This window comes from Dendrobates tinctorius, unplaced genomic scaffold (assembly GCF_039654945.1).
Source record: "Dendrobates tinctorius isolate UK_male_01 unplaced genomic scaffold, ASM3965494v1 ptg000010l, whole genome shotgun sequence".
Taxonomy (NCBI): domain Eukaryota; kingdom Metazoa; phylum Chordata; class Amphibia; order Anura; family Dendrobatidae; genus Dendrobates; species Dendrobates tinctorius.
The window spans coordinates 14386208-14400324 of record NW_027361678.1 but is presented as its reverse complement, the minus strand read 5'-3'; the positions used below and the strand labels follow the sequence as shown (position 1 = coordinate 14400324).

The 14117-nt window shown below is 46.3% G+C and overlaps 1 pseudogene; it reads left to right on the top strand.

Moving 5' to 3' along the window:
- The first annotated feature begins 1 nt into the window (after window position 1).
- LOC141099774 (uncharacterized) lies at window positions 2-13356 on the top strand (annotated as a pseudogene).
- The last annotated feature ends 761 nt before the right edge of the window (window positions 13357-14117 follow it).

Sequence of the window (14117 nt, the reverse complement as noted above, 5' to 3'; positions counted from 1 at the left end):
GATGGAGGAAATACTAAGACAGTTGGCCCACTCGCAAGCGCAACAGCAGAAGTTGCAGGAGTGTCAGCAGCAGATCAACGCTTTGTTTCTGCAACAGATTGCGGCTCTGCGAGAGACATCCTACCCAGCGACCACGGTCCGTTCGGATGCCCAGCATAAAGTATGGTCAGCCTTGAGGAAGATGAGCCCTGAGGAGGATTTGCAGGCGTTCCTTACCGTGTTCGAGCACACAGCAGAGCTGGAGAGCTTGCTGATGTCCCAGTGGGCTGAAAAGGTGGCACCCTTCCTGACGGGAGATGCCCAGAAGGCCTACTTGGACCACAGTCGGGAGTATGCATTGGACTATGAGAAGTTGAGAGGTGAGATCTTTGCCCGACTTGGGGTTAATACTTATGTGCGGGCTCAGCGGGTGTTCCAGTGGTCCTTTGCAGAGTCTCAGCCTGCCAGGTCTCAGGCATATGACTTCCTGCAGCTGGTAAAAAAATGGCTTCAGCCTGAGGCCTTAACCCCTTTCCAGATGCTGGAGAGGGTGGTGGTCGACCAGCTGGTGATGGCTCTGCCAGCAGCCATACAGCATTGGGTGGGGCAAGGGAACCCGGGCACTCTGAGCGGTTTACGGACAATTAAAACTTTATACGGGACTCTAATTCACCTCGGCTATCACTTGGAGCCCCGCCAGCCCAGGAGCCTGGGAAAAGTCAGCAACCCCTTGCTGGGGACAGACAGCCCTGAGTCCATACTGAGGGGGGTTCCTGGGGTGAGAGTGGCAGGAGACCAAGTTCCCCTAAAACGATAAGAAAGTATTTTTGGCGTGAACTACAGGATAGTAGTGGGGCGGTTCACTCTCTCCAGCCGGGTCTTACAAGTGGCCCATGGCCGCATATCACATTTAAGAACCTTGCAGCAAAGGGTTGGGTGGGTCAGTGTTGGTTTGCAAACTGCAGAGCAGGTGGCTCTGCAACATCTGGCTTAAGTGTGCAGTTAACACAGCCAAAGGAAGCGATCGCCTGGCGCCCCCTCAGTGTGACACGGTGGTGCAGTCGCCCACGGCAACTGGTCTCAACTATGGATTGTTTTGACGCCCCGTCTGCAATCCAGAGGATACCGTTTTCCCTGTTCAATTTGAGTTTTTGGACATTAAAAGGCATTTTGCTTTGAACTTTACTGGGTCACTGCCTCATAACTGCACTGTATGAACACTTACCCGACCTGGTAAGGATCGCTGCTGCGTCGCTAAATGGTCGCTAGTAAGCTGTCAAACAGGCAGATTTACCCAATGACGCAGCAACGATCCAGCGATCCGTATAACGACCTCATCGTTGGGACCTTGTCACACAGCAGCGATTCTGACGACTCTGCCTGCATCCATGATTTCTGAGTCGCTAACGAGGTCGCTCATTGGTGTCAAACACAGCGATGCGCGCTGGCCAGCGGGACACCAGCGATCAAAAAATGGTCCAGGACATTCTAGCACGATCAGCGACATCGCAGCGGGGGCCTGGTCGCCGCTACATGTCACACGTAGCGAGATCGCTGGCGAGGTCGCTGTTGCGTCACAAAATCGGTGACGCTTCAGCGATCTCGCTAACAATCTCGCTATGTGAGATGGGGTCTTAACAGTATAAAGCTTTATAGTGTGACTGCTCTTACAGTACAGAGCTCCACAATGTGACCATTCTTACAGTACAGATCTCTATAGTGTGACCGCTCTTACAGTACAGATTTCCATAGTGTGACCACTCTTACAGTACAGAGCTCCATAGTGTGACCGTTCTTACAGTACATGTCCTCATTATATCTGAAACTGAACCTGTCAAAGACTGAACTCCTTGTGTTTCCTCCCTCTTCTAATGTACCTATACCCGACATTGCCATTTCTGTGTGTGGCTCCACTATTACTCCCCAGCAACATGCCCGCTGTCTTGGGGTCATACTTGATTCCGAGCTTTCCTTTGCCCCCCACATTCGATCACTGGCTCGCTCTTGTCATCTGCACCTCAAAAACATTTCTAGAATTCGACCTTTTCTTACTTTTGAGTCTGCAAAAAGTTTCTCTTATTCATTCTCGTCTCGACTATTGTAACTCTCTGCTAATCAGTCTCGCTCTTACCAAACTCTCCCCTCTCCAATCTGTCTTGAATGCTGCAGCCAGGATCATATTCCTCACCAATCGTTACACCGATGCCTCTACCTTGTGCCAGTCATTACACTGGCTACCCATCCACTCCAGAATTCAGTATAAACTTATTACCCTCACCCACAAAGCCCTCCATGGCTCAGCACCACCCTACATCTCCTCCCTTGTTTCAGTATACCACCCTACCCGTGCCCTCCGTTCTGCTGATGACCTGAGGTTAGCATCCTCAATAATCAGAACCTCCCACTCCCGTCTCCAAGACTTTACACGTGCTGCGCCAATTCTTTGGAATGCACTTCCCAGGTCAATACGATTAGTCCCCAATCCCCACAATTTTAAGCGTGCCCTGAAAACGCATTAATTCAGACTGGCCTATCGCTTCAACATATTAACCTAATCTATCCCTGTGTGGCACAGCCAAAAGTTTTACCATAACCAGGTTCCCCGCATCATGTTCCCACATGCGTTATGCATCCATTAGCCCTCTGTGTCTGTACTGATACACACTTAACATTATGGCTGGTCCATACAATCAGGGCAACTGTTACCACCCACCTTTCGTGTCTCCCTTTTTTTCCTCATAGATTGTAAGCTTGCGAGCAGGGCCCTCATTCCTCTTGGTATTTGTTATAATCTATGTGATTATTGTTATGCTGTAATGTCTATTGTCTGTACAAATCCCCTCCGAAATGTAAAGTGCTGCGGAATATGTCGGTGCTATAGAAATAAAATTTATTATTATTATTATTATTACAAAGTTCTATAGTGAGACTGCGACCTCAATAGCAGAGCTTTATAGAGTATTCTACAATATGTTGTATCAAAACACATTTTACTGCAAATCTTATTCACAACAGAGACCCATGTGTTCTACTCTATTCCCAGTACACATCCTCGTAGTCACCACTGTTCCCAGTATATATTCTTGTAGTCACCACTGCTCCTAGTATATGTCCTAGTAATAGTCACCACTGCTTTCAGTGCGCATGCTCATAGCCACCACTGTTCCCAGTACACACCCTCGTAGTTAACACTGCTCCCAGTAAACATCCTTGGTCATTCTATGAGACTGCAGACTTCTGAATTCTCACAGTGCACGCTGCACGCTATCAGGATTCTCTGGTGCCGGTGATTTGCATACATGTGGTCAGGGGCTGGCTGGCACTTTTCAGCCTGGGGGGCAATCACAAGCCAGTGGCCCTCCAGTTGCGGTGCTTTTGCCCTGCTTATCTCTGGCCGCTGCATTAAAGCAGCAGAGATAACAGGCTTTAATAACAGGCTGGTACATAGATATGGGAACAGAACGGAGCTAGCTGCATATATATGGGAGCAGAACCAAGTTTGCTGCCTACATAGATACTGTAACAGAAGCAAGCTGACTACATAGACACGAGACCGGAACCAAGATTGCTACGTAGATAAGGAAACTGACTGGAGCTTACTACAGAGATATGGGAGCAGAACACAGCTTACTACAGAGATATGGGAGCAGAACCAAGCTTGCTGCATACATATACTGTAACAGAAGCAAGCTGACTACAGAGATATGGAAGCAGAACCGAGCTTACTACAGAGATATGGGAACAGAACAGAGCTTACTACAGAGCTATGGAAGCAGAACCAAGCTTACTACAGAAATAAAGGAGTAGAACCGAGCTTACTACAGAGATAAGGGAGCAGAACCGAGTTTACAACAGATGTAAGGGAGCAGAATAGAGCTTACTACAGAGATATGAGAGCAGAACCAAGCTTGCTGCCTACATAGATACTGTAACAGAAGGAAGCTGACTACAGAGGTATGGAAGCAGAACCGAGCTTACTACAGAGCTATGGAAGCAGAACCAAGCTTACTACAGAAATAAAGGAGTAGAACCAAGCTTACTACGGAGATAAGGGAGCAAAACCGAGTTTACAACAGAGATAAGGAAGCAGAACCGAGCTTACTACAGAGCTATGGAAGCAGAACCGAGCTTACTACAGAAATAAAGGAGTAGAACCAAGCTTACTACAGAGATAAGGGAGCAGAACCAAGTTTACAACAGAGATAAGGGAGCAGAACCGAGCTTACTCCAGAAATATGGGAGCAGAACGGAGCTTACTACAGAGATATGGGAGCAGAACGGAGCTTACTCCAGAGATATGGGAGCAGAACGAAGCTTACTCCAGAGATATGGGAGCAGAACCGAGCTTACTAGAGAGATAAGGAAGCAGAACAGAGCTTACTACAGAGATAAGGAAGCAGAACAGAGCTTACTATGTCTACTACAAGATACAGAAACAGAACCAAGCTTATGGCATACATATTGTACCAGAATCTAGATTACTACATCAATACAGTATCAGAACCAAGGTTACTGCTTAGATATGGTACCATAACTGAGCTTACTTACAAACAATGCAAAGACCAATATGATCAATATTACTACTATAAAAGGCCAAAACAATATGTCTGCACAATGCTTCACTACCATCACCACCACACCGCGAATACATAATATAATATGACCATTACCTCTATTTAACAAAACACTCTAATCAGACCAATGACACCACCATACACCTTCTACTACATAATGACCGAAACACATTAGGCCGGTTTCACATTAGCGCTTTTTAAGCGCACGCACGGCCGGGGGTAGCTCCGCCCCCGAGCCGGCTCTCTGCCCGGCGTGCCCGCCCCTTGCTTGTAGCGCCGCCTCCTAGCGCACAGCGGCGCCTGCGATCGGCGCACCCTATCTTTAGCATAGGGTGCGCAGATCGTGCGCAGGCCGTGCGCTAGTTGCGCTTTGACCTGCGCTGCGCACTTTTGACGGTGCGCCGTGCGCGCCAAAATCAAACTTTTCGGACTTTGGCGCGCACGGCATACTGGCAACATTTTCGGGACCCCTTGAGACTCCACCCAGGCACCACCCCAGTTCTGCCTCCACACCTCGAGCCTGCCATAGTCCCACCTCTCGCTCTTGGAAAACTCATCTTCTATACCACGTCCTCATCTATTAACAGTTCCCAGCAAACACCAGATCACATACATAACCAGCAGCTTTTGTTTTGGCCAAAATAATTTTTAAGCCGCCACCACAACAAGGTAGACTCTTTTGGCCGGGCCATATTCTACTCTTACTTATTAAACATTTCCTAAATATCCAATACTCTTTTTAGGTTTATTTTTATTTATTTTTCTTTAAGGGAATGAGTCGCATATATTTTTTAGAATGACCACATACAAGGGACAAAAACTCACACCATGACCAGACCATATATTACCATCACATAGCGACCGAATAATACCATATATAAGGAACAAATACCTCCATACCATGACCAGACCACATATTACCACCACATAGTGCCAAATAATACCACATACAGGGAGAAATACCACCACACCATAACCAGATCACATACTACCACCATATAGTGACCGAATACTACAATACAGATCATTAATAAAAAAATACACAACACTAATGCCATTAAACACAGGAGCTTTGTATATAATGTACAGGTAATACAGAGCTCATCAGTGACATTATACACAGGAGCTCTGGATACAGTGTCAGTGTCCAGGTAATACAGTGATTACCTGTGACATTATACACAGAAGCTCTGTATATAGTGCACAGTGAACAGGTTATAGTGTCAGTGTACAGGTAGCACACTGACTCACCAGTGACGTCTCCAGCTGATGTCCCTCATCTTTGCTTTTCTTTTTTATGCAGGGCAGACCGCCATCATTTCTTTCAGGCAGTACTCGTCTCTGCATAAAATAACACAAAGTTACCTTGAGCACGGCTTCCAGAGCACATTCCTCATTTTTCCCCTTTCTTCTACACTACACATCTAAATATAGATGTGCACCCACCATTAATATATAATAATCCACCATTCCAAATATAAATTATAATTCACCACTGCGCCCCCACCGACAATAAATAGCAATTTCCCCACCTAATATATACATTAATTAGCCCCTGTACTCTTCCTCCAATTCATTACCAATCACTGCAACCTCAATGTCCCCCATTATGTGCCTCCCGCTCCCCCAATTCATTATAGTTATATTCCCCTTCCGCCCCAATTCAATGTCATGTCTTTCTCGCCCACCCTCTATTCATTATCAACTGCTCTACCCCACAATCAATACATCATTTACTCCCATCACCCTGAAAATTCATTATTTGCTCTCCCCCAGGTCCTCATTTGTTCTCCCCATCCCCCACCTTCAATTCAATTGCTGTCCCCGTCCCTCATTTCATCATTTGCAGTCCCCCTCACTTCATCATTCGCTGTCCCCCTTCCCCCCTCTCTTCATTTGTAGTCCCCCTTACCCCCTCACTTCATCATTTGCAGTCCCCCATTCTCCCCCCATTTCATGTGCAGTCCCCTTTCGTTCATGTGCAGTCCCCTATCCCCTCCCTCACATCATCATATGCAGCCCCCCTCCGTCATTTGCAGCCCCTTCCAACATTTGCAGGCCCCATTCCATAATTTGCAAATTGCAGCACCCCCTCCATCATTTGCATCCCCCCTTTCATCATTTTCAGCACCCCCTCCATAATTTGTAGCCCCCTTCATCATTGGCAGCCCTGCTGTCATCATTGGCAGCACCCCCCTCCATCATTTGCACTGCAGCACCCCCCTCCATCATTGGCAGCACCCCCCTCCATCATTTGCACTGCAGCCCCCCTCCATCATTGGCAGCCCCCTTTATCATTTGCAGCCCCACTATCATTTCCAGCTCCCCTCCATCATTTGCTGGCCTGCTCCATCATTTCCAGCACCCCCTCCATCATTTGCAGCCCCACTTTATCATTTCCAGCACCCCCTCCATCATTTGCAGCCCCTTCCATCATTTGCAGCCCCCTCCATCATTTCCAGCACCCCTTCCATCATTTGCAGCCCTCGCCATCATTTCCAGCACCCCCTCCATCATTTCTAGCACGCCATCCATCATTTCCAGCACCCCCTCCATCATTTCTAGCACGCCATCCATCATTTCCAGCACCCGCTCCATCATGTCCAGCACCCCCTCCATCATTTGCAGGCCTGCTCCATCATTTCTAGCACCCACTCCATTATTTGCAGCCCCCTCCATCATTTCCAGCACCCCCTCCATCATTTGCAGCCCCCTGCATCATTTCCAGCACCCCCTCCATCATTTGCAGCCCCCTCCATCATTTGCAGGCCCCTCCATCATTTCCAGCACCTCCTCCATCATTTGCAGGCCCCTCCATCATTTGCAGCACACCCTCCATCATTTCCAGCACCCCCTCCATCATTTGCAGGCTTGCTCCATCATTTCCAGCACCCCCTCCATCATTTGCAGCCCCCCTCCATCATTTCCAGCACCCGCTCCATCATTTGCAGGCCTGCTCCATCATTTCCAGCACCCCTCCATCATTTGCAGCCCCCCTCCATCATTTCCAGCACCCGCGCCATCATTTGCAGGCCTGCTCCATCATTTCCAGCACCCCTCCATCATTTCCAGCTCCCTGCATCATTTCCAGCACCCCTCCATCATTTGCAGCCCCCTCCATCATTTGCAGCACCCCTCCATCATTTCCAGCACCAGGCCAGCTCCATCATTTGCAGGCCTGCTCCATCATCTCCAGCACCCCCTCCATCATTTGCAGCCCCTGCATCATTTGCAGCCCCCTCCATCATTTCCAGCTCCCGCTACATCATTCGCTGGCCCCCTCCATCATTTCCAGCACCCCCTCCATTATTGGCAGCCCCACTTTCATCATTTGCAGGCCCCCCTCCATCATTTGCAGTCCCCCTCACCCATTTAATTCATTTGATAAAGAAAAAGAAAACGTTTTTCATACTTACCTCACCAGTGATCCCCAGCATGCACAGCTCCTCTTGTCATAGTAGACGCTGTACCTGGAAGGAGCCCATACATTGTATCATTGTCAGCAGGTTATCAGCTAGGCTGTATGGGCTGCTGAGAGGAACTGAAAAGAGCCTATACAGTCTAGCACATTCACTACTGAGACAGCTAGAATGTATGGGCTGTAGTCAAGACCTGCAAGGATCCCCTACATTCTAGCTACAGCCATGTCACATGACCAGTCCAGGGAGGGCGGAGGGAGAAAGTCGGAGCTGCGCAGCTGTCAAGGTAAGACAGCTAGTATGCACAGCTCAGAGAAAGCTGCCGGCCCACGTGTGCGCCTGGGGGAGCGGCCCGGGGGGGCATATGCCTCCCTGCCACCCGGTCCTGCATGTGGTCACGTGCTGACTAGACATGCGTGGCCTCAATCAATAAAAATGAATTGAGTAGTCAGAATGGGGCCAGAAGTATACAAATCACATACTTGTGCAAGGAAGAATCCTAAAAGTGTGCTGTGCATGCTCTGTAAGAATTCAGCAGCCCGCAGCCACCTACTGTGACTGCAGATTTTCATCTCAATCCTGGACGCACCTTTTATGGTGTAATATCCTCATGGTTAGGATTCAGCTCTGCAGGTTCCAGCAGTCATCACGTGGCCGCCTCACTCATATGCGACTTTCATACTTAGGCTATGTGCACATGTTGCAGATTTTGATGCGGATCAGCAGCGTTTTTTTCCGCACAGATGTGCATGAAATCTGCAGTGTAGTGCACATGCAATGTTAGCCTATGGTAAATGAAGAATTGCTGTGCACATGCTATGGAAAAATCAACTCTAATAATCATGGCAGAATCCGTACTACCTTTAGTTATGTGCAGTCAAAAACAATGTGTTTCCATCAAGAGATGCTTCCTCTATGTGGCTTTTTTTTTCTTGCGTGTTTTCGGTAAAACCTTTGGTAAAAGCTTAAGCATGGGTTTTATTGCGGTGGATTCTCTATCTCTCTCATCTGCAAGCGTTTTCCCCTGTAGTTTCTGCCAAGATATGCGAAATTGTGCAGAAAATTCTGCAGATTAATCTGCAATGTGTGCACTAGGGTGACCGCAAAAAATCGATGTCCCAATTTTGTCCGTCTGGACCCCACAAAACGATTCCCCTTTCCAGATATTGAGAGAGCCAAAATTTGAGCTCGATCAAACGACGATAACCCGTGCCGCTCGTCGCTCAAAGTTTGAAAAAATCCAAATTGAGGTATTTTAAGATTTAGGTATTTTGCATAGTCTGTTAGACTATAAAGAATGTGACAACAACATTGCAGAAATAGCCCTGACCAAATTTTCGAACCATTTGTGGTCTTTGAATGCAGAGTTGGTGGGATTATCGTTTTTTGATCCCACCATTACAGACAATGAAAAGTTGTTAATGGCTAATAAATTGCTCAGTAGCACAGATGAACCAACAGCACGCTAGGGTTGTAAATCCAAAAGTTAGGAAAGAAAAATTAAAAGAGGTAGGAAGTAACCGACTTTAACGACCTTCTGACAAAAGATGAAGAACAAAAGCAATATGTCCTGCAAGTTGTAAGCAAATGCCGAGCATTATATTCTGACGTTTCAAAAACTACTTTAACAAAAGCTCTAGAATAGATTAGATAACTATTTAAAATTATCAACTCATGTAGGTTAGCGTGCTCTGATGGTTCATCTGTGCTACTGAGCAATTTATTAGCCATTAACAACTTTTCATTGTCTGTAATGGTGGGATCAAAAAACGATAATCCCACCAACTCTGCATTCAAATACCACAAATGGTTCGAAAATTTGGTCAGGGCTATTTCTGCAATGTTGTTGTCACATTCTTTATAGTCTAACAGACTATGCAAAATACCTAAATCTTAAAATACCTCAATTTGGATTTTTTCAAACTTTGAGCGACGAGCGGCACGGGTTAACGTCGTTTGATCGAGCTCAAATTTTGGCTCTCTCAATATCTGGAAAGGGGAATCGTTTTGTGGGGTCCAGACGAACAAGATTCTGACATTTTTCCCCCCCCCCATATGAGATCCGGTCACCCTAGTGTGCATATACACTTACGCTGTTGCGTGACAATGAGCTTCTCTTCCTGCTTCTCCTAGTTTTTCACTGAAAATTGAATTAGGGAGAGCAGCTCATCAGCATGTAAAGAAGGGTGCAAATTGCATATGTACTTGCGGGAAGGAACGGGGCGGGGGTGCACCAAACTGAATTCTTGCCCCACTGCCAGAAAACCTAGATACACATTTGCACAATCGCATACCTGGCAACAAAAGGGAATTTTTCCTATTGGTTCCTTTTGCTCACTGTGATAGACCCTATCACAGTGATAGAAAAAATAGTAAATAAAATCCCCCTTTGTCTCTTCCTTAGGCCCCTTTCACACATCCAGTTTTTTGCTGTCAGTCACAATCCGTTGGCTCGACGGATCAATGGATCCGTCGCAGATTGTGAAAAACTGATGAACCGAATTCATTTTTTCGGTGGATCCGGTGAAAAAACGGATCCGTCACATCAGTTTTTTCATCCGTTTCTTCCGTTTTTCGACAGATCCGTTTTTTAAAAACGCCCAATGGGAGACTCCCAAACGTTATGGCCTACTGAAAACCTATATATACAGTGTTTCTACACCCCATCTTTGACAGGTTGTAGCGCAAGTGGCAAAAATGATTGCAAACATTGTGAAGATCTATGTGGATTTTACTTTTGAGGCGAATCGTTTGGAAGCGATCGTTCTGGAAAAGAGCGAGAAAGACAGCGCATCATGCGTCTGCGCCGTTTTTGGATCCACCCAATCACTGCACTGAGAATGACACATGGGGTGTATTCTATGTTCTATATGGAGTTGAGAGGAAACCCCGAGAAGTTTTTTTTAAGGAGAACCTATCACCCCCCCAGGGCGTTTTTCCGTTTAAGAACCACCTTCAGCAGCACTAAGGCTGCATTCAGTGAAGGTGGCTCTTGTTTTTCTGACCCCTAGTAATGCTGAAATATTGACTTTTATAATTAGCTCCTCATACCTGTAATGTGTCCCCCTGTATCAGCTGCCTACCATCCATCCATCATGCCTGTCCTGTGTGGGCGACTCCCACCATCTGTCCATCATGATGCCCCTGGGCGCCGCTGCATCCTCCTGTTTTGAATGCAGGCGCCTGCGCTGTGACAAGACTTCTCGGGCATGCACAGTGCGCGCTGCCCAAGAACCGACATCAGGCTATTGCACCTCCGCGTTGTGGAGGCCCCAGATCCCGCCCCGCAGTGTGTTATGATGTATTCACACTGCAGGGCTGGGGCCTTCGCAACACGCAGGCGCAATAGCCTGATGTCGGTTCTCGGGCGGCACGCACTACGCACGCCCGAGAACTCTTGCCACAGCGCAGGCGCTGGGATTCAAATTAAGAGGAGGCAGCGACGCACAGGGGCATCATGATGGACAGATGGTGGGTGGCGCCCACACACAGGACAGGCATGATGGATGTAGGCGGCTGATACAGGGGGGACACATCATACCTATAGGACACATTACAGGTATGAGGAGCTATTTATAAAAGTCGATATTTCAGCGTTACTAGGGGTCAGAAAAAGAAGAGCCACCTTCAGAGTGCAGCCTTAATGCTGCTGAAGGTGGCTCTTTAACTGAAAAATGCCCTAGGGGGGGTTACAGGTTCCCTTTATGTTCGGATGAAAGCGGAAAACTTTGATATTTTGGTTGCACATGTTACTTCAGCTGTAAAAATGACACGTATTGACGCTTCTCAATTTCCCTGGCGGAGCGTTTGATGGTTACTCTTCGGTAAGCCATTTTTATTGTAGCTCCTGTTAAAGCAGACTTATAACTGTAATGTTGTTGCTGGTAGTTTGTAGTAATTATTGCCTTGCCTTTTTTAACAGATTCCTTGCAACTGGCGCATCCCTTTCCTCACTTCATTTCGAATTCCGACTTGGGATTTCCACCATATCGGGGATTATAAAACACACCTTCCCCGCATTGTGGGACTGTTTACATGAGGAATATATCCCAAATCGCACAACGGAGAGTTGGCTGGACATTGCTGAAAATTTTCAAAAGATTTGTCAGTTTCCCAATTGCTTGGATGCACTGGACAGTAAACATATTCGGATCGCTAAACCAGCTGCATCTGGCTCTGAATATTTAAATTATCAGAAATATTTCTCCATCGTGCTTATGGCCATTGCAGACGCACAATACAAGTTAATAGCGGTTGATGTTGGGGCCTATGGCCGCTCCAATGACTCTCAAGTATTATATGGAAACAGCTTCCAATTTCCACCACCAAGACCGCTTCCTGAAACCTTTGGGCCACCAATGCCATTTGTATGTGTTGGAGATGAAGCGTTCCAACTCTCGCAACACCTGCTGAAGCCATACGCAAGTAGTGGCTTGACGCCAACGAAAAGAATGTTTAATTATCGCTTAACACGAGCTCGAAAAATGGTTGAGTGTGCTTTTGGCTTTCTCTCATCCAAATGGCGAGTTCTGTTGACCGCTATTAACCTCAAGACTCACACTGTGGATGAGGTGGTGAAAGCTTGTGTGGTCCTGCACAATTTCCTAATATGCAAGGAACAGATTGCAATGGATGACAATTTGGTAGAAACCTCCTCGTACGATTATCAAAATATTACTTTTCGAAGTCCTGTGGCAGTTTCAAGAATGAGGGACAAATTTGCAGAGTACTTTATTTCACCTCAAGGAAGAGTAGACTGGCAGGATTAGATGAGAAAACAAACTATGATGGCCACAAAGTGAACTCACCATAAAGAAGCGAACCACAAAATAATATAAAAAATAATTTTAGTAACAAAATCATATACATTAAAAGGGCCACATACCCATATTTGAAAAAATAACCCAGAAAGGGGACTGCAGCATTATTTTACTGGTATAATACATAGGTAAGAAAGTCTATTGACACTGTGAGGGTGCGGTCCATATCATTTCATCAAACATCAATATATAAATAAATCCACTAATACCAAAATTGGTTATGATTATGACTGATATTATCCTTATTACAACAGTGGGCCACCCTCAGAAAGTCAACACACCTGTTTCCATATATAGACTCATACAACACATAACTAAATCCATGATGGCAGAAAAAGGCATAATTAATCAATGCTAGATAAATCCACAGCATTAACCCCCATACTCCGCTATATAATATATTAGTGGAGCAACAAACACATTAATGACAACCGCCAATTAGGAATTTTAAATAAATAGAGACATATGGATACCTATAATGTGCTAAGTATAATCCAGCCGCTGTCCCCTTGCCGAGAAACAGCCCCAAAGCATGATGTTTCCACCACCATGCTTTACAGTAGGTATGGTGTTTGATGGATGCAACTCAGTATTCTTTTTCCTCCAAACACGACAAGTTGTGTTTCTACCAAACAGTTCCAGTTTGGTTTCATCAGACCATAGGACATTCTCCCAAAACTCCTCTGGATCATCCAAATGCTCTCTAGCAAACTTCAGACGGGCCCGGACATGTACAGGCTTAAGCAGTGGGACACGTCTGGCACTGCAGGATCTGAGTCCATGGTGGTGTAGTGTGTTACTTATGGTAGGCCTTGTTACATTGGTCCCAGCTCTCTGCAGTTCATTCACTAGGTCCCCCCGCGTGGTTCTGGGATTTTTGCTCACCGTTCTTGTGATCATTCTGACCCCACGGGGTGGGATTTTGCGTGGAGCACCAGATCGAGGGAGATTATCAGTGGTCTTGTATGTCTTCCATTTTCTAATTATTGCTCCCACAGTTGATTTCTTCACTCCAAGCTGGTTGGCTATTGCAGATTCAGTCTTCCCAGCCTGGTGCAGGGCTACAATTTTGTTTCTGGTGTCCTTTGACAGCTCTTTGGTCTTCACCATAGTGGAGTTTGGAGTCAGACTGTTTGAGGGTGTGCACAGGTGTCTTTTTATACTGATAACAAGTTTAAACAGGTGCCATTACTACAGGTAATGAGTGGAGGAAAGAGGAGACTCTTAAAGAAGAAGTTACAGGTCTGTGAGAGCCAGAAATCTTGATTGCTTGTTTCTGACCAAATACTTATTTTCCACCATAATATGCAAATAAAATGAAAAAA